Source organism: Chenopodium album, chromosome 16 (assembly GCF_948465745.1).
Source record: "Chenopodium album chromosome 16, dcCheAlbu1.1, whole genome shotgun sequence".
Taxonomy (NCBI): domain Eukaryota; kingdom Viridiplantae; phylum Streptophyta; class Magnoliopsida; order Caryophyllales; family Amaranthaceae; genus Chenopodium; species Chenopodium album.
In genome coordinates this window covers 1557534-1571122 of record NC_137849.1, presented here as the reverse complement: position 1 = coordinate 1571122, position 13589 = coordinate 1557534, and the positions used below count along the sequence as shown (strand labels likewise).

Genomic DNA, 13589 nt, shown 5'->3' with positions numbered 1-13589 from the left:
TTCGATCCCCCACAACAACAGTTGGGAGGGGATTAGAACCTAACCACCCAGAACTAATCCTCATCGATGATCGTTTGCAGATGGGAAGCAAAGCCTATATATCCTCATCAAGCTAAGGGGATGCATAAACACAATTATCTGCACTTAATGCAGTTGTAAAAAATTGTATTTCAGCTGATACCTCTGATCTGTTGGATACAGATGGATTGAAAATAATATAAGGAGTATATGTTAAGGCATTGGCCTCATTGTGTACACATTATGGAACACATTATATGTTAAAGAAACCAAACTGCTGAATAATGTTATTGTAATTAATTACGAAGTAGAAGTTTAACAATGAAAAATTACTGAACATTATTCCAACTGTAAAACAGATAACTAGAATGTATTACTAGAATTAGCAAATTACAATAAATTACAGATGACTTTTCTAGCTGCATCATCTGCTTTAAGTCTGCAATAACAGTACAAAGTATTCAGTAACTTTGAACCAGAGAGGCAGAGACCTAAAAATGATCTGCCTTAGCTTGTCCTCACATTCTGAACTCTTGGTTGTTTTCTCTTCTTGAAGCTGGAACTATTTTGTATATCTTGCTCGCAGGCATAGTAGTGATCTAACATGTTGCGATATCTCATGTTTCTTAACATATCCTACATTAGATAAGATGCATCAGTGAAAATTTACACAGAAAAGGTCTAAATGAAGAGAATTACACACACACTTTTATGTAATTTCCCTCTGCATCTTCTGTTAAAGTTAATTTTTGTAAGCAAGCATAATTCAATAGATTCAAAAATAATAACTAACCTTGAAACAGCTTAAAAACTGATGATGCCGATTGCCAGAGTTGTCCTGAGACAGAGGGAGGATCAGAAACAAAAATTTCATAGCCAATTTAATTTTAGAATGATAACTGAAATAAAAAGCAATTCACAAGGGAGAAACTTTACCATCAGGTTGCTGACATCTTCTTCAGGTTCACACATTCCTTAATGTGGATTCGTTTTTTCGACTCGAGTTCAGAAAAATAGCCTGGAACTTGTTTCAATCTCGGACAATATTGGATCTCCACATGTTCTAAAGCGGAGAGGCCAGCTAGTGATTCAGGGAGATCCAATAAATTAGGCAAATATCTGATGGCAAGCTGACGGAGCTGGATGAGATGTCCAATCGACTCTGGTAGAATTCTGAGATTATAAAGCCAACTGAGAGAGAGTACCTCAAGTGAGGTGAGGCACTCAAAGCCTATAGGCAGGGGTTCTGGTATTGACATATCTGACACTTTCAAAGAGCAGAGATTCTGGAGTACTGGAACTACTGGTGAAGCTGATGATGATACCGAAGATGCTTGGCCACTGAAAAGATGTAGTAGGAGATCCCTGTGGCAGTTACTTGCCTCCAGTGACTGAAGGTTTGGCATCTGAGGCATTGATTTCAGCTCTGTACAACCACTAACTCTAAGATTATAAAGGCGAGGGAGAATCAAACATGATACATACTGATGATTATCGTATTTATCTAGTTCACGGTTTGTATCATGCTCTTCCGCCCTTGTCCATCCTCTTAGTTGTGGCAAATTAACCAAACTTAGATGCTGTAATGACGGGAAGTATGGTGTTTCAGATGAAACCATTCTATTATTATCACCAATTTCTACCCACTCCAAGGCAATAAGCCCCCAAAGCTCAAGGGACTTGAGACAGCTAATTTCACTGAAGGATGGAAGATGTTTGCATCGACTACAGTCAGCTATGTGTATGAAAACAAGATTACTGAGCAGAGAAGAGAACTGATTCATTTCCCATTTTGGAAACCTCTCACCCTTCCAGTTCTTAACTGTTAAAAATTTGAGAGTGGAAGGGAGCTGGAACAATTCCATCTGCATGTCATCTTCCTTCTGATATATTCTAGCAGCTGCGTCTACATCTGAAGATGGCCATTCTAAAGAAAGCTCATGAAGCTTCTTACCCTCTAAAAACGTTGTGCTGTCTCGTATCACATGCTCCTCATGACCTTTCTGGTAACGAATCTTCAGCTTCCCAGCAAGCTGAGTGAGGTGGGCTAGTGCATCTAACCCATTGTTATTTCCTACAATGAAGACATCTAAGGTTTGTAGCTCTGTTAATTCCCCAAACCTAGGCGGAAGATCAATTAATCTATCTCCAATATACAAGTGCTTCAAATGACACAGCTTATGAAAGCCTACTGGTAGCTCTCGAACCCTTGAGTGTCGAAGATCCAAAGTTTGCAAGAGCTCGAGGTTTGACCGTTTGAGATGCACTCAGGAAGAGTTTCAGAGGAGACACCAAGTCTGAGGTATCTCAAGTGTTGTAGCTCCCCTATGGAATTCAGACAATGTTTACAATTCACCACGGCTAAATCCAAAGCTTGCAAACCCTTGTTATTCTTTAGCATTAAACTCAAGTTAGGAATAGTAATAAACTCACATGATTTCCTAGTAGGAAGGAAAAAGAGAGAGTTCAGATGTCTGACATCATTAATCCAGAGTGGTGGTTTCCAATATGAGTTAACAATAAAGCTCATATGCTGAATTCTGCCATGATCGACTTCCTCAGTAGGATTTTCAATTAAACGATAGCTGCCTCGTGTCAAATACTTCGCCACCTCATGCACTAATACCCGGACCTTGTAGTAGACTATGAAACCATTTTTATCTCTTCTGCAACTATCAAATAAATTTTCGTTTCCAAGAAGGGCCTCAAAAACTTCTTTGAAAGGTTCTGTCAACTTCTGTTGAGCATCCCATAGCTGGTAGAATTCTACGTTGTTGAATTCGTAATCAAGTGGAAACAGCAAAATGAAATACAAGTACTGTGAAACCAGATCTTCTATTGATAAAATTTGTTTTGAAAGATCGTGTACATTGAGCACTTCACTGAAGTACTGCCAATTTGAAAAAGGTTTAGAAGAAAGAATAAAAGCCACAATTCTTATGACATGGGGATTATTGTTACACTTCTTAAGAATTTCAAGAGAAATATCTCTCAAATGGGAATTTATGTCCTGTTCTGCTACTTCTCTGAATGCTATACTTTGAAAGAAAGCTAAGTAGTCGGCATGGTGGAGCGGTCCCAATAGAAAGGGTGATCCTTTAGCAAGTGGGAGTTTATCGAGGACATGAGGTTGTAGAGATGTGGAGCTGGAGGTGACTAATATTTTGGATCCGGGTATAGAATAGGCAAAAGTAGACAATAAGGGCTTTAACAAATTAAACCATTTCTCACCATCCTCATTTGAAATGTCTTCTAATACAAGAAAATATTTTTGGTATTTAAGTGATTTATGATCTATTATCCGTAAAATCTCTTTACTGCTACGAACTCCAGAAATGTCCTCCCATCTGATCCAGTCTCTATCGTCAAAATGCATTTTGACTTCCTCATGCTGATAAAGATGGTACACCAAAGAAGTTATGCCGCAGCCAGGAATTCCATGAATGATAAAAATTGAGACTCGAGAAGAATTATTTGAACCTGAGGCCAACAACAACCTAGCAATGTCCTCCATCTCTTTCGGTCTCAATATCATTTTTCCTATCTCCCTTGGTCTCCACATCTTTCTTTCATTTGTATACAAACTTTCACCCACTAACATTAACCACTTAGAGACAACTTGGAGATGATCCACATATGTAGCATTTGCTCTTGAATAAGTTGCATTTTTAGTTCCTACATAATAAAACAAAAAGAATTAAAACAATCATGTAACTGCTACAAATTCTAATCCTAATCTCTCTCAGTATACTACATTTGCAATAACTTTTAAGACAAAATAAATACTAGTATGGTATTAGCTAGCAGGTCAAGTAATTGAATCAGCTAGTCAGTTCATGAAATAATCAATGTAGAAACTGAAGTGTGGGATGCATACCTTCACATAACAAGAGCAGCTGGTCCTCCACTTTTTTTAAGGGATCTACAATCATGTGTATGATATCGAGATCCGTATAAGCTTCTCTGTCCATTACTCGGATTTCATTCTGCCAACAGTCTAGCAGAGACCTAATAATACGCATGATCTTATCAAACTCATCCATTTCTATGTCCATAATTCTACCTCTACATACTAGTTTACCAAATGCAATATCCACTCTATCAACTAAATCCCTCGTTTTAACATATTGTGATTCCATTGGAGGACGTCTCCCTCTCAACATGCTTTCCTACTGTTTTACTGAAGAACCTCCTGATCTTCAAAGTCAGCACCTTCCACAATTTTTGGCTTTTATGTCTATTTCTCTATTTCATGCCATATCATTCAGAGAAAATGATAAACTAGATTGTTTAAAATGGATTAATCGACTTTTAGTGGTGTAATTGGGGTATATAATTATTACATCTTTCAAAAAAAAAAAAAAATATTATTACAAAAATTTAGTAAGATTAATATTTTACAACTTTAATAAGGCAGACTTTTATTAATTTATTGTAAAATAAATTAAACCAATCAATCCATCAATTAAAACCTTAATCTCATAAATGGAGTCGGGTATATAACCAAAAGTAATTATTCCGTGTAATATAAATTAAAGTTAACATAAAAGTATTACAAAGTAAACGTTACCCTTAAACCCAAAAAGGAAAAAAAAAATACTTTTATTATACTTATACTATAAAAGACTATATAAAAAAAACACTGTAAACAATTAAATATTACTATATATGCAACAATGATTTTATTTTTTATTTTATTATTATTACAGTATTATTTTTATCGTTTATTTATGTATAACCATTTATGACGCTCCTCGTGATTCCATGAGGAATTGGTAGGGTGTGAGTTGGCAAGAGGATTATGATTTATGAAATGATGATGACAGTTTGTTTTCAGTCAACTATTATATGTGGAATCAATAATACTAATCCGTATATGCTTGGTCGTCGATACATGATTAAACTAGCAATATCTTTAATTAGATGTAAATGCTTGAATGAATATCATCATTTTAAAAAGGAAAAATTTGTCTGTCGAAATCTAGCAATAAATGACTTTTTTCTCCGACGTTGATCTCTCACGCGACCTTAAATATTGACATTTTCCAATTTTCCGCGATTTCCCTCCAATACCTCCTTAATTATTGCGGATTCCGACCTCAATATCCTTCCAAACAACAAAATCAACTTATAAGGTCATTTTAAACCACTTTAAACATATAAGGTCCTTTTAAACCACTTTAAACATATAAGGTCCTTTCAGACAACATAGTGAACTATGTCCCTTCTAGTCAAATTTTCCTTTTAAAAATGGACTACACAAATAATACAAACAACATGCTTACTTGTATTGCAATCAGTCTGATCATCTAAGATTCTAAGCACATCTCCATAAGTCCATTTTGAGGCTGCAAGAATAAAAATGTAAAAGTGTATAGTAGTTAGTTGTATAAATCTTAAGTTGCAGCAAGAGCAACTTATATGCAAGAATGAGCTTCATTCTTTACCAAGGTCATTATAGAATTAGTTTATCTTGACGCGCAGTCCTGCAATATAACTACCAGCAAGGAAGGTCCTGCAATATAACTACCAGCAAGGAAGCGTACCTTGATTCTTCATATTTGAAGGTGGAACTCAGAATGACAAGCAAATTTTAACTTCAAAGGCATCATCTCGTAGACTCTTATTAAGTACTAACTTGCAGCAACTGAGACATCATCTCATACTAAGTAAAGAATGGCCTCTCTCCAGTGGGTTTAGTCTCATGGCTTCTCAAAGGTCAATATTGAATTTCCATTGCGAAACAGATTTTCTGCATAATCATAAAACAATTTTTTTAGATAGACGTACGAGCGATGGTATGAGGATGCTATATGTAACTTATTTAGAGCACTCCTTGCCTAAGTCATACTAACAGGGAAAAAACAGAAGAGCGACTTGCAACATCTACTAGAGAGCCTCTATGAACAATGGGTGTAACATTGCAGAGACTTATCCAGAAAAGAGGAGAAACCTGTTCAAAGAAGGCAACAACCCATCACTGCTTTTACTTTTTTCAGCTTTTACCGATCACAATAGCATAGGAAACAAAATAAACACTACTGTGCTTAAGATATTCCGTCCTTGAGATCAATAAACAGACATCTCAACCAATTGGTTATTGGTACAGTGGTGATTGGGACTGCACTTGGTAGGGAAAACTGCATGTTTGATCCCCTGCAATAACAATTGGGAGGGTACTAAAACCTAACCACCCAGAATTGAGCTCCGAATCCGAATTAGCGCAAAGGGTGAAACAGAAATATATATATATATATATATATATATATATATATATATATATATATATATATATATATATATATATATAGAGGAAGGCTCATATAAGAACCCTCCTCTATATAAGAATCCAATCTTATATAAGAATCCATCTCAACCGTTCAATGATTTTGATCTAACCATCTAAAATCCCTTTTTAGTAATGACATTTTTGTAATTTTAATAACTCTTTTTCAATCTTTAAATAAAAGAAAACCCTAAACCTCTCTCCTTAGCATTTTCTCTCTCCTCAGCATTTTCTCTGTTCTCTCTCCTCTACCTCAAGAACTTGGTAAGTTTTTTTTTTTTTTTTTTTTTGCGTTTTTTTTTGCCATTTTAAGTTCAATTGTTTTTATATTTGGTTCGATTTTGTTGAATTTTTTTTTTTGGCGATTTAAAGTTTATTTTTTTGGTTTTTTATTTTTTTTCGATTTATAATAATATATTTTTTTAATTTCCAGTTTTTTTTTTCGATTTTTTATTTTCAAGTTGTTTTTTCGATTCTTTTTTACGATTTTCCAGTTTTTTTTTTATTTTATTTTCCAGTTTTTTTTGTCGATTTTCCATTTTTTTTTCGATTTCTTATTTTCAATTTTTTTTTACGATTTTTTTTTTTCGATTTTCCATTTTTTAATTCTATTTTTCAGTTTTTTTTCCAGTTTTTTTTTTTTTTTTTTTTTTTTTTTTTTTTTTTTTTTTTTTTTTTTTCGATTTCTTATTTTCAATTTTTTTTACGATTTTTTTTTCTATTTTCCAGTTTTTTTTTTGTCGATTTTCCATTTTTTTCGATTTCTTATTTTCAATTTTTTTTTTTGATTTTCCATTTTGTTTTTTATATTTTCTAGTTTTTTTTGTCCATTTTCCATTTTTTTTTTCGATTTTTATTTTCAAGTTTTTTATTTTTATTTTTCGTTTTTTTTCCAGTTTTTTTTTTTTGATTTCAATTTTTTATTTTTAATTCGTTTTTTTTCCTCAGTTTTTATTTTTCATTTTTTTTTCGATTTTCCATTTTGTTATTTATATTTTCCAGTTTTTTTTTTTTATTTTTTTTTATTGTCCATTTTCCAATGTTTTTTTTCGATTTTTATTTTCAAGTTTTTTATTTTTATTTTTCGTTTTTTTTTCCAGTTTTTTTTTTCGATTTCAATTTTTTATTTTTATTTCGTTTTTTTTTCCTCGTTTTTCCCTCTTTTTTTTCCCTAATTTTTTTCGCTTTTTTTTTTTTTTTTTTTTTTTTTTTTTTTTTTAAGTTTCTAGTTTTCATTTTCAATTTTTTTTTCCAAATTTTTTTTTCTTGCTTGAGTTTTTCTATTATTGGATTTTAATTTCAAATTGTTTTTTTTTTACTATAATAGAAAACTTTAGAACATAAGGGAAAACTTTAGAACATAATAGAAATACTTTAGAACATATAGATAGAAAATGTTAGAACATAATAGAAATACTTTAGAACATAAGGGAAAACTTTAGAACATAAGTAAAAATATATAATAAAACATAATAGAAAACTTTAGAACATATGGGAAAACTTTAGAACATAATATAAATACTTTAGAACATAAGGGAAAACTTTAGAACATAATAAGGGGAAACTTTAGAACATAGTAGAAAACTTTAGAACATATGGGAAAACTTTAGAACATTATTTAAATACTTTAGAACATAAGGGAAAACTTTAGAACATAAGGGGAAAATATAATAGAACATAATGGGAAAACACATAATAGAAACATTATAACATAATAGAAAACTTTAGAACATAGTAGAAAACTTTAGAACATATGAGAAAACTTTAGAACATAATATAAATACTTTGGAAAACTTTAGAACATAAGAGGAAAAATATAACAGAACATAATAGAAAACTTTTGAACATAATAGCAAGCTTTATAACATAATAGAAATACATTAGAACATAATAGAAAATCTTAGAATATAAAAGAATGATTTATATACATTAGCCTAATAGCTCAACGGATATAGCATTGTGCAAATGCACAAAAGATGTGGGTTCGAATCCCACGTAGGTTCATTTTCATTGTGTCAAGACAAGAGGTTGTATGTGAGTTAAGTTGTTTTTGAAATTATTTATAGAGTTAACCTATGTAGGAATCGAACCTACATCTTCTATGCATTTGCATAGTGCTCTGCCAATTGAGCTAATAGGTTTAGCATATGTTCTAAAATATACTGAATTTGTTCTACAGAAATTTTTTTTTTCTATGTTCTAAATTTTTTTTCTTACTCCTATGTTCTAAATTTAGTCTACTTATGTTCTAAAGTTTTATTTTCCTATGTTCTAAATTTAGTCTACTTATGTTCTAAAGTTTTATTTTCATATGTTCTAAATTTAGTCTACTTATGTTCTAAAGTTTTATTTTCCTATGTTCTAAATTTAGTGTACTTATGTTCTAAAGTTTTATTTTCCTATGTTTTAAATTTTTTCTACCTATGTTCTAAAGTTTTTTTTTTTCTATGTTCTAAATATTCTTTTTACCTATGTTCTAAATTCTTTTGTCCATGTTCTAATTTTTTTTTCTTATGTTCTAAATTTCTTCCTATGTTCTAAACATGTGCTCTACATTTTCTTCTTATGTTCTAAATTATATTTTTGTCTATGTTCTAAATGTTTTCTTATGTTCTACACATGTGCTTTAATTTTTTTTCCTATGTTCTAAACATGTGCCTTCAATTTTCTTCTATGTTTTAATTATTTAGCCTATGTTCTAAATTTTCTTCTACCTATGTTCTAAATTTTTTTTCCTATGTTTTAAGTTTTCTTTTGCATGTGTTCTAAAATTTTTACTATGTTCTAAATTATTTTCTTGTATTCTATATATTATTGTCTATGTTCGAAATATATTTCCTATGTTCGAAATTTTTCTCTATGTTCTAAATTTATTTTCAATGTTCTTAATTTTTTCTATATATGTCTAAATTTTTTCTATCTATGTTCTAAATTTTAACCTATGTTCTAAATTTTTTCACCTTATGCTCTAATTTTTTTTTCCTATGTTCTAAATTGCTTTCCTATGTTCTAAACTTATTTTCTATGCTCTTATTTTTTCCCAATATTCTAATTTTTTTTATTTTTTTTCCACCCTAGATCATTATGCTAAATGTTTTACCTCTATGACAAATTTAGAACATAAATATAAACATAATACACCTACATTTAAAGCAAGAAAATAGGAGAGAATCCCTTAGCCTTCAATTTAATTGCATTAACCACCATCACAGCATCTGACTCGAGGTGAACAACTGTGAAGCCCAGCCTTCTGGCAAGCTGCAAGCCAAACCTGCATGCAGCAGCTTCAGCAGCTCCCATGTCCCACCCTGCACCCACTTGACGGACAACAGCAGCAAGAAGCAGCCCCTACTCGCTTCTAATAACCACGCCCAAGCCTGTTTTTGCACCCATATGAGCATCACAATTCACCTTCACCATCCCAACATTTGGACAAGACCAAGAGCTAGGAGCACGACACACAGTAGGAGCAGCCCTTTGTGTCACTTTAGATGCATACTCATTGCTCTCTCTGACGTAATTCATCCACCCTCTTGCTACCTCAACAGCATTAAACGATTCCTGCTCAAAGATGTCTTTGTTTCTACAATGCCACGCAGCCCACAACACAAATAAATCTTTAGAACATAATACATCTAAATTAAGAGCATAAGCATAATATACCTAAAATTAGAAAACAATTAATATTTTTCATGGCTTTGAATAGCAACTACATTTCAGGCATCAATTATACAAGTATAAACACGTACGAAATATTTGATCCGGTAATAAGTTCAATCACCCTACGATCATTATTTTTCAATAGTGCTCATCAAGTGTGCTGTTAGACCTAAATTATGGCCCACCAAGACTCCAAGAGGGATCAATTCCGGTAACTAACTCTGGGTTCGGTGAGTTGGATCAGGGTTATTTCAAATGAGCCACGCTAAATTAGCGTGTCTAAAAAGTCGAAATGTTAATCAGGTTTTGTTCTGGTAGGTTCTGATCGGGTCAGGTTAGTTTTTGACACCTTTACTCAGCGGTCACTACTACTGCACGAAGAGAAACTACCAGTAAATGCAGAGATTAAAACTAAGCATATTATATATTAATGAAGAGCACAATGGAAATCCTTCTTTAGTCAGACTCAAACCACCATACCTTCAAGACCAAAAAAAAGCCTTCGTATGGATGAAAAATCACACCCAAACAATCACAAATCACAAGCCAGGCTGAATATACTCCCAATACTCACAAGCCCAATTCTCCAGTAAAAAATCAGCATAGTGTTTAATGGGCTTGATTATGCTCCCAGTATTACTAAAAACAAATCCCAACCTCTACCGAAATAAAATTAAGAATCCTAATGCTCGAAGCTGTTCAAGATTCTTTTAGTAAATAAGAACCCAGACACAATCCAATTCAAAACATGTCAAGCAAACAGCAAAATATTAATTTCAATAGAAACAACACAATGAGACTAGAGGCAGCCAGGGATACTAACAATGTAAAGCACAGTACATAAATCCACAAAAAAAATCTACTCTTGAGCAGTAAGCACCCATTAATTAGCCACAAATCACAATTTATTCTCTCAAACTGCTAGCATAACACATAACCCAAACATGGACCATAAACCTTCTCTCATAACAGAATGTATTCAATAGAAAAGTCTGAAAAGAATCAAACAAAAATCGATCGAAAATCATTCGCAAAAATCACACAAAATAATTCGCAAAAATCGAACAAAATAATTCGCAAAGATTCGAACCCTAAATTTGCTAAACTCGAACTCAAAATAATCAAACTCCATACGAAAAATCCAACTCAAAAATCGCACAAAATAATACGCAAAAATCGACTCCTAAAAATCGCAAAAATAGAACCCTAAATCCGAACCCTAAAAATTGCAAAAATCACCAATTAAAACTGCAAATTCACTTGAACATCATGCTAATTTCATGAAAATTTGAACAAAATCGAAAAGAAAAACATACCTGAAGCGAAAATCCTTCAAATTGCAACTTGTATCAGATTTTTGGGGGTTTTAGGAGAGAGAAAATGAGAAAATCGGGAAGAAGAGAGAGAAAGTTAGAGGAGAGAGAAAAGGTTGGGAGGTGGGTAAGGGGTTGAAAAAGTTGGACACGTGTTTTAATCTTAACCGTCTAAAACAACTTGATCCTATGGTTGAGATGGATTCTTATATATCTAGGGTTCTTATATATCTAGGGGTTCTTACCGGATCCCTCCCCTATATATATATATAAACAGGCAGGCATCACAGCTAGGATTTTTTATAACACGAGAATAGCTAGCCTATATGTGAATTCCTTTGCATTAACTTAAGTTATTTTTATATAAGCATTATTCAACAGGCTGAAAAGTGATTAGTATAAGATACCACATGAGAAACTAAGAATAACAACATAAACTCAGGCTTGCAAGTTTCACCAATAATATCTTATACTTCGATTTAGATTCTTACATTGATGACATTGAGGTTCTGCTCCTTATGTTGCAAATTATATGGATAAAAGGCAGGTAAACCTTCATTGTCACTGATTATATGCATACAGAGGATATTAAGATCATATCATATCTTTGTGTGATTTGGTAGAATATTTAGAATATTTACCATATATTTATCTTTTCTATTTTAGTTATTTTCCAACGATCCTAAGATATCTTATGATACTAGGACTAGGTTTGGTATTGTATCTCTATATATTTCCCAAGGAAAATCAATGAAAGGCAAGCAATTCCATTCTAATATTTTCTAATTCTCTCTATTTTATCATGGTATCAAACATGGTCGGTGGTGAGACAACATCTTCGTCCCTTTTACCTATAATTGTGGGTAATGCAAAAATTCATGAAAATAATCTATATCGTCAATTTGATGATACTTGTTGGATTATAGATACCGGAGCTACTCATCATGTTACCGGCAATAAATCTTGGTTATTTGACACTCGTTATATTGAATGCCCCGTTGGATTGTCGAATGGTGACAGTGTTTTTGCAACTTTGGAAGGATCGGTCAAATTATCCGATCAAATAACTATCTCTAGAGTTCTTTTTGTTCCACATATTAATTGCAATTTACTTTCCGTTACACAACTCAGTGATCAATTAAATGTTGTTGTCCAATTTAACTCATATATGTGTGCTATACAGGACCGACTGAAGCAGCTGATTGGAACGGGCATTAGGCGAGATGGACTATATTATTTCTTTGGCAAGCCGGATATGGTGCAACGGGTGTCTGTGGTTGAAGCAACGTCAGATTTGGAGCTTTGGCATAGAAGAATGGGGCATCCTTCGGAGAAAATAGTTAAGTTACTTCCGCACATTAGCAATAAAAGTAGTTTAAATAAAGGTTGTGAAGTATGTTTTCGTGCTAAGCATCCTAGACATAAATTTCCATTGAGTGAAAATAAAACATCTAGAATTTTTGAGAAAGTACATTGTGATTTATGGGGTCCATATCGACATGTTTCATCGTGTGGGGCTCGTTATTTTTTAACAATTGTTGATGATTATTCAAGAGCTGTGTGGATTTATTTGTTGATTGATAAAACCGAAGTTTTTCAGATGTTTATGGCTTTTGTCGCTATGGTTGAAAGGCAATTTAATCAAACAATTAAAATTGTTCAAAGTGATAATGGAACCGAATTTAATTGTTTGAAAGATTTTTTCCTTGCTACTGGCATCATATTTCAGACATCATGTGTGGGAACCCCTCAACAAAATGGAAGAGTACTACGAAAACATAAACATATTCTCAATGAAAGGCAAGCAATTCCATTCTAATATTTTCTAATTCTCTCTATTTTATTAGAGGAGCATCGGTATGGGAAGGACAAGGTAGACAATTCTGAACTGCAAAGAATCTTCTTTGACCAACGATTAATTATGAATAACCATGTGATTCCATCCAATTTTTACAGATTCAGTTATTTGCTCTTAGCATTTGGTATCATCATGAAAGCCATTCAAGCAGGAGTATACAGAAGTCATTAACACAGCATCCACAAGTTCCTCCATTTAGCGAAAATACTAGTTTAAGTCCCATGCAGATGCACGGTTATTATTAAATTTTATAAAGAGTTATTGCATTGAATTATATATAAAAAAAATTAACTCAGAATACTAATTCACAATTAAATATAACTTTAATTTTATAAGTAAATCTATCAGTATCAAGATTAGTGACACTTAGACTTGATTTAAAAAAAAGAGGTCTTTGAAGTTTTTATTTTTTGTAAAAAAATTCTAAGGATAGTACCCGCACATGTTGCGTTAG

General features: G+C 32.5%; 1 pseudogene; it reads right to left on the bottom strand.

Annotated features, from left to right (window-relative positions):
• Positions 1–451: 451 nt before the first annotated feature.
• LOC145585970 (putative disease resistance protein RGA4) lies at positions 452–4061 on the bottom strand (annotated as a pseudogene).
• Between the last annotated feature and the right edge of the window lie 9528 nt (positions 4062–13589).